This window comes from Stenella coeruleoalba, assembly GCF_951394435.1.
Source record: "Stenella coeruleoalba genome assembly, contig: scaffold_167, whole genome shotgun sequence".
NCBI classification, from domain to species: Eukaryota; Metazoa; Chordata; class Mammalia; order Artiodactyla; family Delphinidae; genus Stenella; species Stenella coeruleoalba.
This window is the reverse complement of record NW_027645977.1, coordinates 83,696-107,164: the sequence shown is the minus strand read 5'-3', so window position 1 is coordinate 107,164 and position 23,469 is coordinate 83,696. Positions and strand designations below refer to the sequence as shown.

Below are 23,469 nucleotides of genomic sequence, written 5' to 3'. Positions count from 1 at the left end.
ATGCTTGATTCTCTTTCGGAGACATAGCAATCTATAGGTTTTAAGATACTTACTAGTCAGGTACATTCTTAGGCGTTTAATATGCGGTGTTGAGTCCATTTCGTTGAGCAAGGAGTAGCTCTTGTCTATTCCATATTTGGCTTAAGGAACTTTATCTGTGCTCATTTCAATCTCTGGTTTTATGCAGCACCCCAACTCACCTTTACCCTTAAGCAAGCATAAGTTGGTTTTCTAAATTTGAGACCCTGTTCTGTTCTGTAATTCAGTTCCTGTGTAGCCAAGTTTACATTCCGTGTATTACTGATATCTTATGATGTTTCTTTTTCTGTGTGACTTATTTCAGTTAGAATCATCATACCTGAATCCACTCATTGTGCTGCTAAGGGCCTGATGACACAGATTTCATTGCTGAGTGATATTGCTTTGTAAGTAAATACCACAACTTCTTTATCCATTTTTCACTTTCTGCGATGTTGAACTTGTACTGTAAACGAGGTTCTTGTAAACAGAGCCATTCCAAACTTTGGGGTGGCTGTGTCTTTTTGATTTTAATTTCCCTAAGCTATAGGACCATAAGTGGAAGTGCCCTAGGTTCTGTTGCTTTGTTTTTTAGATGTTTCAGGAAACACCATACACTTCTCCCGAGTGGATGCTGGCAATTTACATCCCGCCTATCAGCATAACAAGGCTCCCAGTTCTCCATGGCCTGTCCTGCCTTTCTGGATTTTACACTTTTTTCAGATGGCCCTTTTGACCGGGGGGAAGTGAGACTTCATTGTAGTGCAGATTTCCTTTGCAAGCTTGCTTGGTTGGCCAAAAAGGGCGTATGCGTTTTTTCCTGAATATATTCAGGAAAAACGCATACGCCCTTTTTGGCCAAGTGCATCATTGTGGACGCTCTGCCTCTTTTCCTATGCTTTCAATGCAATTCCAGTCTACCTCCTGAAATCGGTTTCCTGCAATTCTGCCCCGCTTTCAAGTCCTCTTGGCAGCCTTACTTCAGTGTATTTTTGGAAGATAGCTGTCATTTATAACTCTGCAGGTTTGTGAATTACAGTGCCCCTGAGCTCCTTTCTTCAACTCGCTTTCTTGTGACCTGGCTGCAACACCGCAGGATGGCTTCAGGCCCTAATCTGGTTCCGGCCCGGCATGCTGAGCCTTTGGTTAATTCCTCTTCCTGGTGGGAAATGAGAGTTAAATTTGCCCGTCCAGACACCTCCAGCTAGCCTCTCATTGGTTCTCGCTATTCCTGTTCATCTTCCTCAGAAATTGCAAACTGGGCCAAACAGGAGGTTAAAGGGACTGACTCTCCAAGTGGGGAGAGTGTTAGTAAAGCGTCTGGAATGTTGCACCCGAGTACCAGGGGAGGAAAACTGAGACATATTTGAACACGTCTAGCGATCACATGGTTGATCATACTCTAGGTTCCACATGCATGTTTTAGCTGAAGGAAGAATACCTTAAACCTGGTTAGTTGAAACCCGTGGAATGGGTACCATGCAATAGGACTTCAAAGGGTCTTCATTTGCTCACCGAACCTCTCCAATCCTATCACTGCTGCGTTTATGCCCCTGTACACATGCTTGATTCTCTTTCGGAGACATAGCAATCCATAGGTTTTAAGATACTTACTAGTCAGGTACATTCTTAGGCGTTTAATATGGGGTGTTGAGTCCATTTCGTTGAGCAAGGAGTAGCTCTTGTCTATTCCATATTTGGCTTAAGGAACTTTATCTGTGCTCATTTCAATCTCTGGTTTTATGCAGCACCCCAACTCACCTTTACCCTTAAGCAAGCATAAGTTGGTTTTCTAAATTTGAGACCCTGTTCTGTTCTGTAATTCAGTTCCTTTGTAGCCAAATTTACATTCCGTGTATTACTGATATCTTATGATGTTTCTTTTTCTGTGTGACTTATTTCAGTTAGAATCATCATACCTGAATCCACTCATTGTGCTGCTAAGGGCCTGATGACACAGATTTCATTGCTGAGTGATATTGCTTTGTAAGTAAATACCACAACTTCTTTATCCATTTTTCACTTTCTGCGATGTTGAACTTGTACTGTAAACGAGTATCTTGTAAACAGAGCCGTTCCAAACTTTGGGGTGGCTGTGTCTTTTTGATTTTAATTTCCCTAAGCTATAGGACCATAAGTGGAAGTGCCCTAGGTTCTGTTGCTTTGTTTTTTAGATGTTTCAGGAAACACCATACACTTCTCCCGAGTGGTTGTTGGCAATTTACATCCCGCCCATCAGCATAACAAGGCTCCCAGTTCTCCATGGCCTGTCCTGCCTTTCTGGATTTTACACTTTTTTCAGATGGCCTTTTTGACCGGGGGGAAGTGAGACTTCATTGTAGTGCAGATTTCCTTTGCAAGCTTGCTTGGTTGGCCAAAAAGGGCGTATGCGTTTTTTCCTGAATATATTCAGGAAAAAACGCATACGCCCTTTTTGGCCAAGTGCATCATTGTGGACGTTCTGCCTCTTTTCCTATGCTTTCAATGCAATTCCAGTCTACCTCCTGAAATCGGTTTCCTGCAATTCTGCCCCGCTTTCAAGTCCTCTTGGCAGCCTTATTTCAGTCTATTTTTGGACGATAGCTGTCATTTATAACTCTGCAGGTTTGTGAATTACAGTGCCCCTGAGCTCCTTTCTTCAACTCGCTTTCTTTTGAGCTGGCCGCAACACCGCAGGATGGATTCAGGTCCTAATCTGGTTCCGGTACGGCACGCTGAGCCTTTGGTTATTTCCTCTTCCTGTTGGGAAATAAGAGTTAAATTTGCCCGTCCAGACACCTCCAGCTAGCCTCTCATTGGTTCTCGCTATTCCTGTTCATCTTCCGCAGAAATTGCAAACTGGGCGAAACAGGAGGTTAAAGGCGCTGACTCTCCAAGTGGGGAGAGTGTTAGTAAAGCGTCTGGAATGTTGCACCCGAGTACCAGGGGAGGAAAACTGAGACATATTTGAACACGTCTCCCGTTCACATGGTTGATCATACTTGGGTTCCACATGCATGTTTTAGCTGAAGGAAGAATACCTTAAACCTGGAGAGTTGAGACCCGTGTAATGGGTACCATGCAATATGACTTCAAAGGGTCTTCATTTGCTCACCGAACCTCTCCAATCCTATCACTGCTGCGTTTATGCCCCTGTACACATGCTTGATTCTCTTTTGGAGACATAGCAATCCATAGGTTTTACGATACTTACTAGTCAGGTACATTCTTAGGCGTTTAATATGCGGTGTTGAGTCCATTTCGTTGAGCAAGGAGTAGCTCTTGTCTATTCCATATTTGACTTAAGGAACTTTATCTGTGCTCATTTCAATCTCTGGTTTTATGCAGCACCCCAACTCACCTTTACCCTTAAGCAAGCATAAGTTGGTTTTCTAAATTTGAGAACCTGTTCTGTGTTGGAATGCAGTTCCTGTGTAGCCAAGTTTACATTCCGTGTATTACTGATATCTTATGATGTTTCTTTTTCTGTGTGACTTATTTCAGTTAGAATCATCGTACCTGAATCTACTCATTATGCTGCTACGGGCCTGATGACATAGATTTCATTGCTGAGTGATACTGCATTGTACGTAAGTACCACACGTTCTTTATCCATTTTTCACTTTCTGCGATGTTGAACTTGTACTGTAAACGAGGTTCTTGTCAACAGAGCCGTTCCAAACCTTGGGGTGGCTGTGTCTTTTTGATTTTAATTTCCCTAAGCTATAGGACCATAAGTGGAAGTGCCCTAGGCTCTGTTGCTTTGTTTTTTAGATGTTTCAGGAGACACCATACAGTTCTCCCAAGTGTCTGTTGGCAATTTACATCCCGCCCATCAGCATAACAAGGCTCCCAGTTCTCAATGGCCTGTTGCCTTTCTGGATTTTACACTTTTTTCAGATGGCCCTTTTGACCGGGGGGAAGTGAGACTTCATTGTAGTGCAGATTTCCTTTGCAAGCTTGCTTGGTTGGCCAAAAAGGGCGTATGGGTTTTTTCCTGATTATATTCAGGAAAAAACGCATACGCCCTTTTTGGCCAAGTGCATCATTGTGGACGTTCTGCCTCTTTTCCTATGCTTTCAATGCAATTCCAGTCTACCTCCTGAAATCGGTTTCCTGCAATTCTGCCCCGCTTTCAAGTCCTCTTGGCAGCCTTACTTCAGTCTATTTTTGGACGATAGCTGTCATTTATAACTCTGCAGGTTTGTGAATTACAGTGCCCCTGAGCTCCTTTCTTCAACTCGTTTTCTTGTGACCTGGCCGCAACACCGCAGGATGGCTTCAGCCCTAATCTTGTTCCGGACCGGCATGCTGAGCCTTTGGTTAATTCCTCTTCCTGGTGGGAAATGAGAGTTAAATTTGCCCGTCCAGACACCTCCAGCTAGCCTCTCATTGGTTCTCGCTATTCCTGTTCATCTTCCGCAGAAATTGCAAACTGGGCCAAACAGGAGGTTAAAGGGACTGACTCTCCAAGTGGGGAGAGTGTTAGTAAAGCGTCTGGAATGTTGCACCCGAGTACCAGGGGAGGAAAACTGAGACATATTTGAACACGTCTCCCGATCACATGGTTGATCATACTCTAGGTTCCACATGCATGTTATAGCTGAAGGAAGAATACCTTAAACCTGGGTAGTTGAAAGCTGTGGAATGGGTACCATGCAATATGACTTCAAAGGGTCTTCATTTGCTCACCGAACCTCTCCAATCCTATCACTGCTGCGTTTATGCCCCTGTACACATGCTTGATTCTCTTTCGGAGACATAGCAATCCATAGGTTTTAAGATACTTACTAGTCAGGTACATTCTTAGGCGTTTAATATGGGGTGTTGAGTCCATTTCGTTGAGCAAGGAGTAGCTCTTGTCTATTCCATATTTGGCTTAAGGAACTTTATCTGTGCTCATTTCAATCTCTGGTTTTATGCAGCACCCCAACTCACCTTTACCCTTAAGCAAGTATAAGTTGGTTTTCTAAATTTGAGACCCTGTTCTGTTCTGTAATTCAGTTCCTGTGTAGCCAAGTTTACATTCCGTGTATTACTGATATCTTATGATGTTTCTTTTTCTGTGTGACTTATTTCAGTTAGAATCATCATACCTGAATCCACTCATTGTGCTGCTAAGGGCCTGATGACACAGATTTCATTGCTGAGTGATATTGCTTTGTAAGTAAATACCACAACTTCTTTATCCATTTTTCACTTTCTGCGATGTTGAACTTGTACTGTAAACGAGGTTCTTGTAAACAGAGCCGTTCCAAACTTTGGGGTGGCTGTGTCTTTTTGATTTTAATTTCCCTAAGCTATAGGACCATAAGTGGAAGTGCCCTAGGTTCTGTTGCTTTGTTTTTTAGATGTTTCAGGAAACACCATACACTTCTCCCGAGTGGTTGTTGGCAATTTACATCCCGCCCATCAGCATAACAAGGCTCCCAGTTCTCCATGGCCTGTCCTGCCTTTCTGGATTTTACACTTGTTTCAGATGGCCCTTTTGACCGGGGGGAAGTGAGACTTCATTGTAGTGCAGATTTCCTTTGCAAGCTTGCTTGGTTGGCCAAAAAGGGCGTATGCATTTTTTCCTGAATATATTCAGGAAAAAACGCATACGCCCTTTTTGGCCAAGTGCATCATTGTGGACGTTCTGCCTCTTTTCCTATGCTTTCAATGCAATTCCAGTCTACCTCCTGAAATCGGTTTCCTGCAATTCTGCCCCGCTTTCAAGTCCTCTTGGCAGCCTTACTTCAGTCTATTTTTGGACGATAGCTGTCATTTATAACTCTGCAGGTTTGTGAATTACAGTGCCCCTGAGCTCCTTTCTTCAACTCGCTTTCTTTTGAGCTGGCCGCAACACCGCAGGATGGCTTCAGGCCCTAATCAGGTTCCGGTACGGCACGCTGAGCCTTTGGTTATTTCCTCTTCCTGTTGGGAAATGAGAGTTAAATTTGCCCGTCCAGACACCTCCAGCTAGCCTCTCATTGGTTCTCGCTATTCCTGTTCATCTTCCGCAGAAATTGCAAACTGTGCCAAACAGGAGGTTAAAGGCGCTGACTCTCCAAGTGGGGAGAGTGTTAGTAAAGTGTCTGGAATGTTGCACCCGAGTACCAGGGGAGGAAAACTGAGACATATTTGAACACGTCTCCCGATCACATGGTTGATCATACTCTGGGTTCCACATGCATGTTTTAGCTGAAGGAAGAATACCTAAAACCTGGGTAGTTGAAACCCGTGGAATGGGTACCATGCAATATGACTTCAAAGGGTCTTCATTTGCTCACCGAACCTCTCCAATCCTAGCACTGCTGCGTTTATGCCCCTGTACACATGCTTGATTCTCTTTCGGAGACATAGCAATCCATAGGTTTTAAGATACTTACTAGTCAGGTACATTCTTAGGCGTTTAATATGCGGTGTTGAGTCCATTTCGTTGAGCAAGGAGTAGCTCTTGTCTATTCCATATTTGGCTTAAGGAACTTTATCTGTGCTCATTTCAATCACTGGTTTTATGCAGCACCCCAACTCACCTTTCCCCTTAAGCAAGCATAAGTTGGTTTTCTAAATTTGAGACCCTGTTCTGTTTTGGAATGCAGTTCCTGTGTAGCCAAGTTTAATTCCGTGTATTAGTGATATCTTATGATGTTTCTTTTTCTGTGTGACTTATTTCAGTTAGAATCATCGTACCTGAATCCACTCATTATCCTGCTACGGGCGTGATGACATAGATTTCATTGCTGAGTGATACTGCATTGTACGTAAGTACCACAAGTTCTTTATCCATTTTTCACTTTCTGTGATATTGAACTAGTACGGTAAACGAGGTTCTTGTAAACAGAGGCGTCCCAAACTTTGGGGTGGCTGTGTCTTTTTGATTTTAATTTCCCTAAGCTATAGGACCATTAGTGGCAGTGCCCTAGGCTCTGTTGCTTTGTTTTTTAGATGTTTCAGGAAACACCATACACTTCTCCCTAGTGTCTGTTGGCAATTTACAGCCCGCCCATCAGCATAACAAGGCTCCCAGTTCTCCATGGCCTGTCCTGCCTTTCTGGATTTTACACTTTTTTCAGATGGCCCTTTTGACTGGGGGAAGTGAGACTTCATTGTAGTGCAGATTTCCTTTGCAAGCTTGCTTGGTTGGCCAAAAAGGGCGTATGCGTTTTTTCCTGAATATATTCAGGAAAAACGCATACGCCCTTTTTGGCCAAGTGCATCATTGTGGACGTTCTGCCTCTTTTCCTATGCTTTCAATGCAATTCCAGTCTACCTCCTGAAATCGGTTTCCTGCAATTCTGCCCCGCTTTCAAGTCCTCTTGGCAGCCTTACTTCAGTCTATTTTTGGACGATAGCTGTCATTTATAACTCTGCAGGTTTGTGAATTACAGTGCCCCTGAGCTCCTTTCTTCAACTCGCTTTCTTTTGAGCTGGCCGCAACACCGCAGGATGGCTTCAGGCCCTAATCTGGTTCCGGTACGGCACGCTGAGCCTTTGGTTATTTCCTCTTCCTGGTGGGAAATGAGAGTTAAATTTGCCCGTCCAGACACCTCCAGCTAGCCTCTCATTGGTTCTCGCTATTCCTGTTCATCTTCCGCAGAAATTGCAAACTGGGCCAAACAGGAGGTTAAAGGCGCTGACTCTCCAAGTGGGGAGACTGTTAGTAAAGCGTCTGGAATGTTGCACCCGAGTACCAGGGAAGGAAAACTGAGACATATTTGAACACGTCTCCCGTTCACATGGTTAATCATACTCTGGGTTCCACATGCATGTTTTAGCTGAAGGAAGAATACCTTAAACCTGGAGAGTTGAGACCCGTGTAATGGGTACCATGCAATATGACTTCAAAGGGTCTTCATTTGCTCACCGAACCTCTCCAATCCTATCACTGCTGCGTTTATGCCCCTGTACACATGCTTGATTCTCTTTTGGAGACATAGCAATCCATAGGTTTTACGATACTTACTAGTCAGGTACATTCTTAGGCGTTTAATATGGGTTGTTGAGTCCATTTCGTTGAGCAAGGAGTAGCTCTTGTCTATTCCATATTTGACTTAAGGAACTTTATCTGTGCTCATTTCAATCTCTGGTTTTATGCAGCACCCCACCTCACCTTTACCCTTAAGCAAGCATAAGTTGGTTTTGTAAATTTGAGACCCTGTTCTGTTCTGTAATTCAGTTCCTGTGTAGCCAAGTTTACATTCCGTGTATTACTGATATCTTATGATGGTTCTTTTTCTGTGTGACTTATTTCAGTTAGAATCATCATACCTGAATCCACTCATTGTGCTGCTAAGGGCCTGATGACATAGATTTCATTGCTGAGTGATATTGCTTTGTAAGTAAATACCACAACTTCTTTATCCATTTTTCACTTTCTGCGATGTTGAACTTCTACTGTAAATGAGGTTCTTGTAAACAGAGGCATCCCAAACTTTGGGGTGGCTGTGTCTTTTTGATTTTAATTTCCCTAAGCTATAGGACCATAAGTGGCAGTGCCCTAGGTTCTGTTGCTTTGTTTTTTAGATGTTTCAGGAAACACCATACACTTCTCCCGAGTGGTTGTTGGCAATTTACATCCCGCCCATCAGCATAACAAGGCTCCCAGTTCTCCATGGCCTGTCCTGCCTTTCTGGATTTTACACTTTTTTCAGATGGCCCTTTTGACCGGGGGGAAGTGAGACTTCATTGTAGTGCAGATTTCCTTTGCAAGCTTGCTTGGTTGGCCAAAAAGGGCGTATGCGTTTTTTCCTGAATATATTCAGGAAAAAACGCATACGCCCTTTTTGGCCAAGTGCCATCATTGTGGACGTTCTGCCTCTTTTCCTATGCTTTCAATGCAATTCCAGTCTACCTCCTGAAATCGGTTTCCTGCAATTCTGCCGCACTTTCAAGTCCTCTTGGCAGCCTTACTTCAGTCTATTTTTGGACGATAGCTGTCATTTATAACTCTGCAGGTTTGTGAATTACAGTGCCCCTGAGCTCCTTTCTTCAACTCGCTTTCTTTTGAGCTGGCCGCAACACCGCAGGATGCCTTCAGGCCCTAATCTGGCTCCGGTACGGCACGCTGAGCCTTTGGTTATTTCCTCTTCCTGGTGGGAAATGAGAGTTATATTTGCCCGTCCAGACACCTCCAGCTAGCCTCTCATTGGTTCTCGCTATTCCTGTTCATCTTCCGCAGAAATTGCAAACTGGGCCAAACAGGAGGTTAAAGGCGCTGACTCTCCAAGTCGGGAGAGTGTTAGTAAAGCGTCTGGAATGTTGCACCCGAGGACCAGGGTACGAAAACTGAGACATATTTGAACACGTCTCCCGATCACATGGTTGATCATACTCTGGGTTCCACATACATGTTTTAGCTGAAGGAAGAATACCTAAAACCTGGGTAGTTGAAACCCGTGGAATGGGTACCATGCAATATGACTTCAAAGGGTCTTCATTTGCTCACCGAACCTGTCCAGTCCTATCACTGCTGCGTTTATGCCCCTGTACACATGCTTGATTCTCTTTCGGAGACATAGCAATCCATAGGTTTTAAGATACTTACTAGTCAGTTATATTCTTAGGCGTTTAATATGCGGTGTTGTGTCCATTTCGTTGAGCAAGGAGTAGCTCTTGTCTATTCCATATTTGGCTTAAGGAACTTTATCTGTGCTCATTTCAATCTCTGGTTTTATGCAGCACCCCAACTCACCTTTCCCCTTAAGCAAGCATAAGTTGGTTTTCTAAATTTGAGACCCTGTTCTGTTCTGTAATTCCGTTCCTGTGTAGCCAAGTTTCCATTCCGTGTATTAGTGATATCTTATGATGTTTCTTTTTCTGTGTGACTTATTTCAGTTAGAATCATCGTACCTGAATGCACTCATTATGCTGCTACGGGCCTGATGACATAGATTTCATTGCTGAGTGATAATGCATTGTACGTAAGTACCACTAGTTCTTTATCCATTTTTCACTTTCTGTGATATTGATCTTGTACGGTAAACGAGGTTCTTGTAAACAGAGGCGTCCCAAACTTTGGGGTGGCTGTGTGTTTTTGATTTTAACTTCCCTAAGCTATAGGACCATAAGTGGAAGTGCCCTAGGCTCTGTTGCTTTGTTTTTTAGATGTTTCAGGAAACACCATACACTTCTCCCGAGTGTCTGTTGGCAATTTACATCCCGCCCATCAGCATAACAAGGCTCCCAGTTCTCCATGGCCTGTCCTGCCTTTCTGGATTTTACACCTTTTTCAGATGGCCCTTTTGACCGGGGGGAAGTGAGACTTCATTGTAGTGCAGATTTCCTTTGCAAGCTTGCTTGGTTGGCCAAAAAGGCCGTATGCGTTTTTTCCTGAATATATTCAGGAAAAAACGCATACGCCCTTTTTGGCCAAGTGCATCATTGTGGACGTTCTGCCTCTTTTCCTATGCTTTCAATGCAATTCCAGTCTACCTCCTGAAATCGGTTTCCTCCAATTCTGCCCTGCTTTCAAGTCCTCTTGGCAGCCTTACTTCAGTCTATTTTTGGACGATAGCTGTCATTTATAACTCTGCAGGTTTGTGAATTACAGTGCCCCTGAGCTCCTTTCTTCAACTTGCTTTCTTGTGACCTGGCCGCAACACCGTAGGATGGCTTCAGGCCCTAATCTGGTTCCGGCACGGCACGCTGAGCCTTTGGTTAATTCCTCTTCCTGGTGGGAAATAAGAGTTAAATTTGCCCGTCCAGACACCTCCAGCTAGTCTCTCATTGGTTCTCCCTATTCCTCTTCAACTTCCGCAGTAATTGCAAACTGGGCCAAACAGGAGGTTAAAGGCACTGACTCTTCAAGTCGGGAGAGCGTTAGTAAAGCGTCTGGAATGTTGCACCCGAGTACCAGGGGAGGAAAACTGAGACATATTTGAACACGTCTCCCGTTCACATGGTTGATCATACTTGGGTTCCACATGCATGTTTTAGCTGAGGGAAGAATACCTTAAACCTGGAGAGTTGAGACCCGTGTAATGGGTACCATGCAATATGACTTCAAAGGGTCTTCATTTGCTCACCGAACCTCTCCAATCCTATCACTGCTGCGTTTATGTCCCTGTACACATGCTTGATTCTCTTTTGGAGACATAGCAATCCATAGGTTTTACGATACTTACTAGTCAGGTACATTCTTAGGCGTTTAATATGCGGTGTTGAGTCCATTTCGTTGAGCAAGGAGTAGCTCTTGTCTATTCCATATTTGACTTAAGGAACTTTATCTGTGCTCATTTCAATCTCTGGTTTTATGCAGCACCCCAACTCACCTTTCCCCTTAAGCAAGCATAAGTTTGTTTTCTAAATTTGAGACCCTGTTCTGTTCTGTAATTCAGTTCCTGTGTAGCCAAGTTTACATTCCGTATATTACTGATATCTTACGATGTTTCTTTTTCTGTGTGACTTATTTCAGTTAGAATCATCATACCTGAATCCACTCATTGTGATGCTAAGGGCCTGATGACATAGATTTCATTGCTGAGTGATATTGCTTTGTAAGTAAATACCACAACTTCTTTATCCATTTTTCACTTTCTGCGATGTTGAACTTGTACTGTAAACGAGGTTCTTGTAAACAGAGGCGTCCCAAACTTTGGGGTGGCTGTGTCTTTTTGATTTTAATTTCCCTAAGCTATAGGACCATAAGTGGCAGTGCCCTAGGCTCTGTTGCTTTGTTTTTTAGATGTTTCAGGAAACACCATACACTTCTCCCGAGTGTCTGTTGGCAATTTACATCCCGCCCATCAGCATAACAAGGCTCCCAGTTCTCCATGGCCTGTCCTGCCTTTCTGGATTTTACACTTTTTTCAGATGGCCCTTTTGACTGGGGGTAAGTGAGACTTCATTGTAGTGCAGATTTCCTTTGCAAGCTTGCTTGGTTGGCCAAAAAGGGCGTATGCGTTTTTTCCTGAATATATTCAGGAAAAAACGCATACGCCCTTTTTGGCCAAGTGCATCATTGTGGACGTTCTGCCTCTTTTCCTATGCTTTCAATGCAATTCAAGTCTACCTCCTGAAATCGGTTTCCTGCAATTCTGCCCCGCTTTCAAGTCCTCTTGGCAGCCTTACTTCAATCTATTTTTGGACGATAGCTGTCATTTATAACTCTGCAGGTTTGTGAATTACAGTGCCCCTGAGCTCCTTTCTTCAACTCGCTTTCTTGTGAGCTGGCCGCAACACCGCAGGATGGCTTCAGGCCCTAATCTGGTTCCGGCACGGCACGCTGAGCCTTTGGTTATTTCCTCTTCCTTGTGGGAAATGAGAGTTAAATTTGCCCGTCCAGACACCTCCAGCTAGTCTCTCATTGGTTCTCCCTATTCCTGTTCATCTACTGCAGAAATTGCAAACTGGGCCAAACAGGAGATTAAAGGCGCTGACTCTCCAAGTGGGGAGAGTGTTAGTAAAGCGTCTGGAATGTTGCACCCGAGTACCAGGGGAGGAAAACTGAAACATATTTGAACACATCTCCCGATCACACGGTTGATCATACTCTGGGTTCCACATGCATGTTTTAGCTGAAGGAAGAATACCTTAAACCTGGAGAGTTGAGACCCGTGTAATGGGTACCATGCAATATGACTTCAAAGGGTCTTCATTTGCTCACCGAACCTCTCCAGTCCTATCACTGCTGCGTTTATGCCCCTGTACACATGCTTGATTCTCTTTCGGAGACATAGCAATCCATAGGTTTTAAGATACTTACTAGTCAGGTACATTCTTAGGCGTTTAATATGCGGTGTTGAGTCCATTTCGTTGAGCAAGGAGTAGCTCTTGTCTATTCCATATTTGGCTTAAGGAACTTTATCTGTGCTCATTTCAATCTCTGGTTTTATGCAGCACCCCAACTCACCTTTACCCTTAAGCAACCATAAGTTGGTTTTCTAAATTTGAGACCCTCTTCTGTTCTGTAATTCAGTTCCTGTGTAGCCAAGTTTACATTCCGTGTATTACTGATATCTTATGATGTTTCTTTTTCTGTGTGACTTATTTCAGTTAGAATCATCATACCTGAATCCACTCATTGTGCTGCTAAGGGCCTGATGACACAGATTTCATTGCTGAGTGATATTGCTTTGTAAGTAAATACCACAACTTCTTTATCCATTTTTCACTTTCTGCGATGTTGAACTTGTACTGTAAACGAGGTTCTTGTAAACAGAGCCGTTCCAAACTTTGGGGTGGCTGTGTCTTTTTGATTTTAATTTCCCTAAGCTATAGGACCATAAGTGGAAGTGCCCTAGGTTCTGTTGCTTTGTTTTTTAGATGTTTCAGGAAACACCATACACTTCTCCCGAGTGGTTGTTGGCAATTTACATCCCGCCCTTCAGCATAACAAGGCTCCCAGTTCTCCATGGCCTGTCCTGCCTTTCTGGATTTTACACTTTTTTCAGATGGCCCTTTTGACTGGGGGGAAGTGAGACTTCATTGTAGTGCAGATTTCCTTTGCAAGCTTGCTTGGTTGGCCAAAAAGGGCGTATGCGTTTTTTCCTGAATATATTCAGGAAAAAACGCATACGCCCTTTTTGGCCAAGTGCATCATTGTGGACGTTCTGCCTCTTTTCCTATGCTTTCAATGCAATTCCAGTCTACCTCCTGAAATCGGTTTCCTGTAATTCTGCCCCGCTTTCAAGTCCTCTTGGCAGCCTTACTTCAGTATATTTTTGTACGATAGCTGTCATTTATAACTCTGCAGGTTTGTGAATTACAGTGCCCCTGAGCTCCTTTCTTCAACTCATTTTCTTTTGAGCTGGCCGCAACACCGCAGGATGGCTTCAGGCCCTAATCTGGTTCCGGTACGGCACGCTGAGCCTTTGGTTATTTCCTCTTCCTGGTGGGAAATGAGAGTTAAATTTGCCCGTCCAGACACCTCCAGCTAGCCTCTCATTGGTTCTCGCTATTCCTGTTCATCTTCCGCAGAAATTGCAAACTGGGCCAAACAGGAGGTTAAAGGCGCTGACTCTCCAAGTGGGGAGAGTGTTAGTAAAGCGTCTGGAATGTTGCACCCGAGTACCAGGGGAGGAAAACTGAGACATATTGGAACACGTCTCCCGATCACATGGTTGATCATACTCTGGGTTCCACATGCATGTTTTAGCTGAAGGAAGAATACCTAAAACCTAGGTAGTTGAAACCCGTGGAATGGGTACCATGCAATATGACTTCAAAGGGTCTTCATTTGCTCACCGAACCTCTTCAATCCTATCATGCTGCATTTATGCCCCTGTACACATGCTTGATTCTCTTTCGGAGACATAGCAATCCATAGGTTTTAAGATACTTACTAGTCAGGTACATTCTTAGGTGTTTAATATGGGGTGTTGAGTCCATTTCGTTGAGCAAGGAGTAGCTCTTGTCTATTCCATATTTGGCTTAAGGAACTTTATCTGTGCTCATTTCAATCTCTGGTTTTATGCAGCAACCCAACTCACCTTTCTCCTTAAGCAAGCATAAGTTGGTATTTTAAATTTGAGAACCTGTTCTGTTTTGGAATTCAGTTCCTGTGTAGCCAAGTTTACATTCCGTGTATTACTGATATCTTATGATGTTTCTTTTTCTGTGTGACTTATTTCAGTTAGAATCATCGTACCTGAATCTACTCATTATGCTGCTTCGGGCCTGATGACATATATTTCATTGCTGAGTGATACTGCATTGTACGTAAGTACCACAAGTTCTTTATCCATTTTTCACTTTCTATGATATTGAACTTGTACGGTAAACGAGCTTCTTGTAAACAGAGGCGTCCCAAACTTTGGGGTGGCTGTGTCTTTTTGATTTTAATTTCCCTAAGCTATAGGACCATAAGTGGAAGTGCCCTAGGCTCTGTTGCTTTGTTTTTTAGATGTTTCAGGAAACACCATACACTTCTCCTGAGTGTCTGTTGGCAATTTACATCCCGCCCATCAGCATAACAAGGCTCCCAGTTCTCCATGGCCTGTCCTGCCTTTCTGGATTTTACACTTTTTTCAGATGGCCCTTTTGACCGTGGGGAAGTGAGACTTCATTGTACTGCAGATTTCCTTTGCAAGTTTGCTTGGTTGGCCAAAAAGGGCGTATGCGTTTTTTCCTGAATATATTCAGGAAAAAACGCATACGCCCTTTTTGGCCAAGTGCATCATTGTGGACGTTCTGCCTCTTTTCCTATGCTTTCAATGCAATTCCAGTCTACCTCCTGAAATCGGTTTCCTGCAATTCTGCCGCGCTTTCAAGTCCTCTTGGCAGCCTTACTTCAGTCTATTTTTGGACGATAGCTGTCATTTATAACTCTGCAGGTTTGTGAATTACAGTGCCCCTGAGCTCCTTTCTTCAACTCGCTTTCTTGTGACCTGGCCGCAACACCGCAGGATGGCTTCAGGCCCTAATCTGGTTCTGGCACGGCACGCTGAGCCTTTGGTTATTTCCTCTTCCTGTTGGGAAATGACAGTTAAATTTGCCCGTCCAGACACCTCCAGCTAGTCTCTCATTGGTTCTCGATATTCCTGTTCATCTTCCGCAGAAATTGCAAACTGAGCCAAACAGGAGGTTAAAGGCGCTGACTCTCCAAGTGGGGAGAGTGTTATTAAAGCATCTGGAATGTTGCACCCGAGTACAAGGGGAGGAAAACTGAGACATATTTGAACACGTCTCCCGATCACATGGTTGATCATACTCTAGGTTCCACATGCATGTTTTAGCAGAAGGAAGAATACCTTAAACCTGGGTAGTTGAAACCCGTGGAATGGGTACCATGCAATATGACTTCAAAGGGTCTTCATTTGCTCACCGAACCTCTCCAATCCTATCACTGCTGCGTTTATGCCCCTGTACACATGCTTGATTCTCTTTCGGAGACATAGCAATCCATAGGTTTTAAGATACTTACTAGTCAGGTACATTCTTAGGCGTTTAATATGGGGTGTTGAGTCCATTTCATTGAGCAAGGAGTAGCTCTTGTCTATTCCATATTTGGCTTAAGGAACTTTATCTGTGCTCATTTCAATCTCTGGTTTTATGCAGCACCCCAACTCACCTTTACCCTTAAGCAAGAATAAGTTGGTTTTCTAAATTTGAGACCCTGTTCTGTTCTGTAATTCAGTCCCTGTGTAGCCAAGTTTCCATTCCGTGTATTACTGATATCTTATGATGTTTCTTTTTCTGTGTGACTTATTTCAGTTAGAATCATCATACCTGAATCCACTCATTGTGCTGCTAAGGGCCTGATGACATAGATTTCATTGCTGAGTGTTATTGCTTTGTAAGTAAATACCACAGCTTCTTTATCCATTTTTCATTTTCTGCGATGTTGAACTTGTACTGTAAACGAGGTTCTTGTAAACAGAGCCGTCCCAAACTTTGGGGTTGCTGTGTCTTTTTTATTTTAATTTCCCTAAGCTATAGGACCATAAGTGGAAGTGCCCTAGGTTCTGTTGCTTTGTTTTTTAGATGTTTCAGGAAACACCATACACTTCTACCAAGTGTCTGTTGGCAATTTACATCCCACCCATCAGCATAACAAGGCTCCCAGTTCTCCATGGCCTGTCCTGCCTTTCTGGATTTTACACTTTTTTCAGATGGCCCTTTTGACCGGGGGGAAGTGAGACTTCATTGTAGTGCAGATTTCCTTTGCAAGCTTGCTTGGTTGGCCAAAAAGGGCGTATGCGTTTTTTCCTGAATATATTCAGGAAAAAACGCATACGCCCTTTTTGGCCAAGTGCATCATTGTGGACGTTCTGCCTCTTTTCCTATGCTTTCAATGCAATTCCAGTCTACCTCCTGAAATCGGTTTCCTGCAATTCTGCCCCGCTTTCAAGTCCTCTTGGCAGCCTTACTTCAGTCTATTTTTGGACGATAGCTGTCATTTATAACTCTGCAGGTTTGTGAATTACAGTGCCCCTGAGCTCCTTTCTTCAACTCGCTTTCTTGTGAGCTGGCCGCAACACCGCAGCATGGCTTCAGGCCCTAATCTGGTTCCGGCACGGCACGCTGAGCCTTTGGTTAATTCCTCTTCCTGGTGGGAAATGAGAGTTAAATTTGCCCGTCCAGACACCTCCAACTAGCCTCATTGGTTCTCGCTATTCCTGTTCATCTTCCGCAGAAATTGCAAACTGGGCCAAACAGGAGGTTAAAGGGATTGACTCTCCAAGTCGGGAGAGTGTTAGTAAAGCGTCTGGAATGTTGCACCCGAGTACCAGGGTACGAAAACTGAGACATATTTGAACACGTCTCCCGATCACATGGTTGATCATACTCTACGTTCCACATGCATGTTTTAGCTGAAGGAAGAATACCTTAAAACTTGGTAGTTGAAACCCGTGGAATGGGTACCATGCAATATGACTTCAAAGGGTCTTCATTTGCTCACCGAACCTCTCCAATCCTATCACTGCTGCGTTTATGCCCCTGTACACATGCTTGATTCTCTTTCGGAGACATAGCAATCCATAGGTTTTAAGATACTTACTAGTCAGGTACATTCTTAGGCGTTTAATATGCGGTGTTGAGTCCATTTCGTTGAGCAAGGAGTAGCTCTTGTCTATTCCATATTTGGCTAAAGGAACTTTATCTGTGCTCATTTCAATCTCTGGTTTTATGCAGCACCCCAACTCACCTTTACCCTTAAGCAAGAATAAGTTGGTTTTCTAAATTTGAGACCCTGTTCTGTTCTGTAATTCTGTACCTGTGTAGCCAAGTTTACATTCCGTGTATTACTGATATCTTATGATGTTTCTTTTTCTGTGTGACTTATTTCAGTTAGAATCATCATACCTGAATCCACTCATTGTGCTGCTAAGGGCCTGATGACACAGATTTCATTGCTGAGTGATATTGCTTTGTAAGTAAATACCACAACTTCTTTATCCATTTTTCACTTTCTGCGATGTTGAACTTGTACTGTAAACGAGGTTCTTGTAAACAGAGCCGTTCCAAACTTTGGGGTGGCTGTGTCTTTTTGATTTTAATTTCCCTAAGCTATAGGACCATAAGTGGAAGTGCCCTAGGTTCTGTTGCTTTGTTTTTTAGATGTTTCAGGAAACACCATACACTTCTCCCGAGTGGTTGTTGGCAATTTACATCCCGCCCATCAGCATAACAAGGCTCCCAGTTCTCCATGGCCTGTCCTGCCTTTCTGGATTTTACACTTTTTTCAGATGGCCCTTTTGACCGGGGGGAAGTGAGACTTCATTGTAGTGCAGATTTCCTTTGCAAGCTTGCTTGGTTGGCCAAAAAGGGCGTATGCGTTTTTTCCTGAATATATTCAGGAAAAAACGCATACGCCCTTTTTGGCCAAGTGCATCATTGTGGACGTTCTGCCTCTTTTCCTATGCTTTCAATGCAATTCCAGTCTACCTCCTGAAATCGGTTTCCTGTAATTCTGCCCCGCTTTCAAGTCCTCTTGGCAGCCTTACTTCAGTCTATTTTTGGACGATAGCTGTCATTTATAACTCTGCAGGTTTGTGAATTCCAGTGCCCCTGAGCTCCTTTCTTCAACTCGCTTTCTTGTGACCTGGCCGCAACACCGCAGGATTGCTTCAGGTCCTAATCTGGGTCTGGCACGGCACGCTGAACCTTTGGTTATTTCCTCTTCCTGGTGGGAAATGAGAGTTAAATTTGCCAGTCCAGACACCTCCAGCTAGTCTCTCATTGGTTCTCGCTATTCCTGTTCATCTTCCGCAAAAATTGCAAACTGGGCCAAACAGGAGGTTAAAGGCGCTGACTCTCCAAGTGGGGAGAGTGTTATTAAAGCATCTGGAATGTTGCACCCGAGTACCAGGGGAGGAAAACTGAGACATATTTGAACACGTCTCCCGATCACATGGTTGATCATACTCTAGGTTCCACATGCATGTTTTAGCAGAAGGAAGAATACCTTAAACCTGGGTAGTTGAAACCCGTGGAATGGGTACCATGCAATATGACTTCAAAGGGTCTTCATTTGCTCACCGAACCTCTCCAATCCTATCACTGCTGCGTTTATGCCCCTGTACACATGCTTGATTCTCTTTCGGAGACATAGCAATCCATAGGTTTTAAGATACTTACTAGTCAGGTACATTCTTAGGCGTTTAATATGCGGTGTTGAGTCCATTTCGTTGAGCAAGGAGTAGCTCTTGTCTATTCCATATTTGGCTAAAGGAACTTTATCTGTGCTCATTTCAATCTCTGGTTTTATGCAGCACCCCAACTCACCTTTACCCTTAAGCAAGAATAAGTTGGTTTTCTAAATTTGAGACCCTGTTCTGTTCTGTAATTCTGTACCTGTGTAGCCAAGTTTACATTCCGTGTATTACTGATATCTTATGATGTTTCTTTTTCTGTGTGACTTATTTCAGTTAGAATCATCATACCTGAATCCACTCATTGTGCTGCTAAGGGCCTGATGACACAGATTTCATTGCTGAGTGATATTGCTTTGTAAGTAAATACCACAACTTCTTTATCCATTTTTCACTTTCTGCGATGTTGAACTTGTACTGTAAACGAGGTTCTTGTAAACAGAGCCGTTCCAAACTTTGGGGTGGCTGTGTCTTTTTGATTTTAATTTCCCTAAGCTATAGGACCATAAGTGGAAGTGCCTTAGGTTCTGTTGCTTTGTTTTTTAGATGTTTCAGGAAACACCATACACTTCTCCCGAGTGGTTGTTGGCAATTTACATCCCGCCCATCAGCATAACAAGGCTCCCAGTTCTCCATGGCCTGTCCTGCCTTTCTGGATTTTACACTTTTTTCAGATGGCCCTTTTGACCGGGGGGAAGTGAGACTTCATTGTAGTGCAGATTTCCTTTGCAAGCTTGCTTGGTTGGCCAAAAAGGGCGTATGCGTTTTTTCCTGAATATATTCAGGAAAAAACGCATACGCCCTTTTTGGCCAAGTGCATCATTGTGGACGTTCTGCCTCTTTTCCTATGCTTTCAATGCAATTCCAGTCTACCTCCTGAAATCGGTTTCCTGTAATTCTGCCCCGCTTTCAAGTCCTCTTGGCAGCCTTACTTCAGTCTATTTTTGGACGATAGCTGTCATTTATAACTCTGCAGGTTTGTGAATTCCAGTGTCCCTGAGCTCCTTTCTTCAACTCGCTTTCTTGTGACCTGGCCGCAACACCGCAGGATTGCTTCAGGCCCTAATCTGGGTCTGGCACGGCACGCTGAACCTTTGGTTATTTCCTCTTCCTGGTGGGAAATGAGAATTAAATTTGCCAGTCCAGACACCTCCAGCTAGTCTCTCATTGGTTCTCGCTATTCCTGTTCATCTTCCGCAAAAATTGCAAACTGGGCCAAACAGGAGGTTAAAGGCGCTGACTCTCCAAGTGGGGAGAGTGTTATTAAAGCATCTGGAATGTTGCACCCGAGTACCAGGGGAGGAAAACTGAGACATATTTGAACACGTCTCCCGATCACATGGTTGATCATACTCTAGGTTCCACATGCATGTTTTAGCAGAAGGAAGAATACCTTAAACCTGGGTAGTTGAAACCCGTGGAATGGGTACCATGCAATATGACTTCAAAGGGTCTTCATTTGCTCACCGAACCTCTCCAATCCTATCACTGCTGCGTTTATGCCCCTGTACACATGCTTGATTCTCTTTCGGAGACATAGCAATCCATAGGTTTTAAGATACTTACTAGTCAGGTACATTCTTAGGCGTTTAATATGGGGTGTTGAGTCCATTTCATTGAGCAAGGAGTAGCTCTTGTCTATTCCATATTTGGCTTAAGGAACTTTATCTGTGCTCATTTCAATCTCTGGTTTTATGCAGCACCCCAACTCACCTTTACCCTTAAGCAAGAATAAGTTGGTTTTCTAAATTTGAGACCCTGTTCTGTTCTGTAATTCAGTCCCTGTGTAGCCAAGTTTCCATTCCGTGTATTACTGATATCTTATGATGTTTCTTTTTCTGTGTGACTTATTTCAGTTAGAATCATCATACCTGAATCCACTCATTGTGCTGCTAAGGGCCTGATGACATAGATTTCATTGCTGAGTGTTATTGCTTTGTAAGTAAATACCACAGCTTCTTTATCCATTTTTCATTTTCTGCGATGTTGAACTTGTACTGTAAACGAGGTTCTTGTAAACAGAGCCGTCCCAAACTTTGGGGTTGCTGTGTCTTTTTTATTTTAATTTCCCTAAGCTATAGGACCATAAGTGGAAGTGCCCTAGGTTCTGTTGCTTTGTTTTTTAGATGTTTCAGGAAACACCATACACTTCTACCAAGTGTCTGTTGGCAATTTACATCCCACCCATCAGCATAACAAGGCTCCCAGTTCTCCATGGCCTGTCCTGCCTTTGTGGATTTTACACTTTTTTCAGATGGCCCTTTTGACCGGGGGGAAGTGAGACTTCATTGTAGTGCAGATTTCCTTTGCAAGCTTGCTTGGTTGGCCAAAAAGGGCGTATGCGTTTTTTCCTGAATATATTCAGGAAAAAACGCATACGCCCTTTTTGGCCAAGTGCATCATTGTGGACGTTCTGCCTCTTTTCCTATGCTTTCAATGCAATTCCAGTCTACCTCCTGAAATCGGTTTCCTGCAATTCTGCCCCGCTTTCAAGTCCTCTTGGCAGCCTTACTTCAGTCTATTTTTGGACGATAGCTGTCATTTATAACTCTGCAGGTTTGTGAATTACAGTGCCCCTGAGCTCCTTTCTTCAACTCGCTTTCTTGTGAGCTGGCCGCAACACCGCAGCATGGCTTCAGGCCCTAATCTGGTTCCGGCACGGCACGCTGAGCCTTTGGTTAATTCCTCTTCCTGGTGGGAAATGAGAGTTAAATTTGCCCGTCCAGACACCTCCAACTAGCCTCATTGGTTCTCGCTATTCCTGTTCATCTTCCGCAGAAATTGCAAACTGGGCCAAACAGGAGGTTAAAGGGATTGACTCTCCAAGTCGGGAGAGTGTTAGTAAAGCGTCTGGAATGTTGCACCCGAGTACCAGGGTACGAAAACTGAGACATATTTGAACACGTCTCCCGATCACATGGTTGATCATACTCTACGTTCCACATGCATGTTTTAGCTGAAGGAAGAATACCTTAAAACTTGGTAGTTGAAACCCGTGGAATGGGTACCATGCAATATGACTTCAAAGGGTCTTCATTTGCTCACCGAACCTCTCCAATCCTATCACTGCTGCGTTTATGCCCCTGTACACATGCTTGATTCTCTTTCGGAGACATAGCAATCCATAGGTTTTAAGATACTTACTAGTCAGGTACATTCTTAGGCGTTTAATATGCGGTGTTGAGTCCATTTCGTTGAGCAAGGAGTAGCTCTTGTCTATTCCATATTTGGCTAAAGGAACTTTATCTGTGCTCATTTCAATCTCTGGTTTTATGCAGCACCCCAACTCACCTTTACCCTTAAGCAAGAATAACTTGGTTTTCTAAATTTGAGACCCTATTCTGTTCTGTAATTCTGTACCTGTGTAGCCAAGTTTACATTCCGTGTATTACTGATATCTTATGATGTTTCTTTTTCTGTGTGACTTATTTCAGTTAGAATCATCATACCTGAATCCACTCATTGTGCTGCTAAGGGCCTGATGACACAGATTTCATTGCTGAGTGATATTGCTTTGTAAGTAAATACCACAACTTCTTTATCCATTTTTCACTTTCTGCGATGTTGAACTTGTACTGTAAACGAGGTTCTTGTAAACAGAGCCGTTCCAAACTTTGGGGTGGCTGTGTCTTTTTGATTTTAATTTCCCTAAGCTATAGGACCATAAGTGGAAGTGCCCTAGGTTCTGTTGCTTTGTGTTTTAGATGTTTCAGGAAACACCATACACTTCTCCCGAGTGGTTGTTGGCAATTTACATCCCGCCCATCAGCATAACAAGGCTCCCAGTTCTCCATGGCCTGTCCTGCCTTTCTGGATTTTACACTTTTTTCAGATGGCCCTTTTGACCGGGGGGAAGTGAGACTTCATTGTAGTGCAGATTTCCTTTGCAAGCTTGCTTGGTTGGCCAAAAAGGGCGTATGCGTTTTTTCCTGAATATATTCAGGAAAAAACGCATACGCCCTTTTTGGCCAAGTGCATCATTGTGGACGTTCTGCCTCTTTTCCTATGCTTTCAATGCAATTCCAGTCTACCTCCTGAAATCGGTTTCCTGTAATTCTGCCCCGCTTTCAAGTCCTCTTGGCAGCCTTACTTCAGTCTATTTTTGGACGATAGCTGTCATTTATAACTCTGCAGGTTTGTGAATTCCAGTGCCCCTGAGCTCCTTTCTTCAACTCGCTTTCTTGTGACCTGGCCGCAACACCGCAGGATTGCTTCAGGTCCTAATCTGGGTCTGGCACGGCACGCTGAACCTTTGGTTATTTCCTCTTCCTGGTGGGAAATGAGAGTTAAATTTGCCAGTCCAGACACCTCCAGCTAGCCTCTCATTGGTTCTCGCTATTCCTGTTCATCTTCCGCAAAAATTGCAAACTGGGCCAAACAGGAGGTTAAAGGCGCTGACTCTCCAAGTGGGGAGAGTGTTATTAAAGCATCTGGAATGTTGCACCCGAGTACC

The 23,469-nt window shown here is 43.7% G+C and overlaps 1 long non-coding RNA gene across 3 annotated transcripts in view; it reads left to right on the top strand.

Annotated features, from left to right (window-relative positions):
* LOC307181417 overlaps positions 1–23,469 on the top strand; it is a 234,347-nt gene that overhangs the window by 149,660 nt on the left and 61,218 nt on the right. The window contains exon 1 of one of the 3 annotated variants that reach the window (XR_013826738.1): positions 11,412–11,477. The exons of 1 other annotated variant lie outside the window; for it this stretch is intronic. This is a non-coding gene — a long non-coding RNA (uncharacterized lncRNA). Of the gene's footprint in view, positions 1–11,411; positions 11,478–14,573; positions 14,641–23,469 lie in introns of those variants that run through there. One more of the 3 variants, XR_013826739.1, reaches the window with a different exon arrangement.